Genomic DNA, 1,534 nt, shown 5'->3' with positions numbered 1-1,534 from the left:
AAGAGAAGGAAATTGTTAAAACATTTTGTGAGAAAAAAATGCTATGAGGATGTGGTTTTCATTCAGGAATCCAGAAAAGTTGCAAGATTCATAGAATAAAGTTAAATTTGGAGAACGCAAAACAGAAAAAAATCTATTCTGTCTCAATATATTAGTTTCACAGTATAGGCAATATTTGAAGTACAATATGATCTCAGATAGTGTCAGAGAGGTACATTGGACCGTGACGGTTGTAAGAATGGAACATTAAAAGGTCCTTGTGGTGACATACTTAGCGATCATTAGTTATATGCATGGTTCACTATTATCGGCTAAGGGACAGTAGATATGATTATACCATAAATAATAACAAAAACAAGAAAACCAAATAGATGGGAATTTTTTGTAAAAGCATATCCTAATAGCATTGAATTTAAAGCGTTACTGACTTACTGCCAAATGCTAAAAAGAAAATATGTAAAATCAATCAGGCAAGTCTTCGGGTTATTTTTATATGATTAATGTACAACTAGTTCTAATTGTAGGTTAAGACGAAAGAAGAAATGTTATAAATTCTTATTTTAAATACTATACAATTTAAAACTAAAACAGACATGCCTTGTTATGAATTCAAACCTCATGTGACCATCGATTACATTTAAGGTTGTTTTACATCTTTGCCAAGAAACACATGAGCTAAAGCCTGAAGGAATTTAAATATGTTTACAAGTTCGTGGAGAATGTAACATGGACAACAGTAACTTGTGTTTAATTTGACTTAATTTGAAGTGGTGATCTTCGACAACGGTTATACGGAATAAGATAATGGGGTATAGAGTAGGGGGTGGGGGGGGTGGGGGGTTGAGGGTGGGGGTGGATGAAGGTTTTGATTCAAATGTTGCGTATTCTTTTTGTCTCATGAATGAAATGATATAAGCACATTAAGCAAAATAAACACTTTTAAGTATTTTACAAAACTTTAGTCAACTGATATAAATAAAAATTTACACTTAATTCATTGATTTTTTAAACGGGAGAGGCGTTTTAGGGAAAGTCGCTGGGCGGAAATGACGTTGGTAATCACGCACAGCAAATAGGGAGATTTCTATCGTTAAATTATAGTGACGTAACCAGTATCTTTCTTGATAAACTTTATTCCCTTTTTGATGAATACTTCTCTCAACACTGTGTGCTATAATCGAACTAAATTGTTCTAGTGGTTTAACCTAAGATGTCTTCTGTAACCGAGATCAACTTTCAGTACTGAAATGTACGTACTTTAACATTAGCAAGAGTAACATATCCAGTGTACTGAAATTGAGTGACACAAAGAGGAACATCCACCTCATTAGATGATGTTCCTTCATCACACACATTGACGAACACTCCAGTCTTCTTATAGTTTACAACCTTTCACTCTTTCTCTACTCCCTCACTGATGTACAATACCAGCCACTGAGCACCAGTCCAGATGATATTGATCGGTAACATACCAGACATAGCTGACGGAAGCCTTAAAGTGCCACACTGCTTGACTGTACCATCAGCATCTATC

This window comes from Apostichopus japonicus, chromosome 16, assembly GCF_037975245.1.
Source record: "Apostichopus japonicus isolate 1M-3 chromosome 16, ASM3797524v1, whole genome shotgun sequence".
NCBI classification, from domain to species: Eukaryota; Metazoa; Echinodermata; class Holothuroidea; order Aspidochirotida; family Stichopodidae; genus Apostichopus; species Apostichopus japonicus.
Note: the sequence above shows the minus strand (reverse complement) of the source record.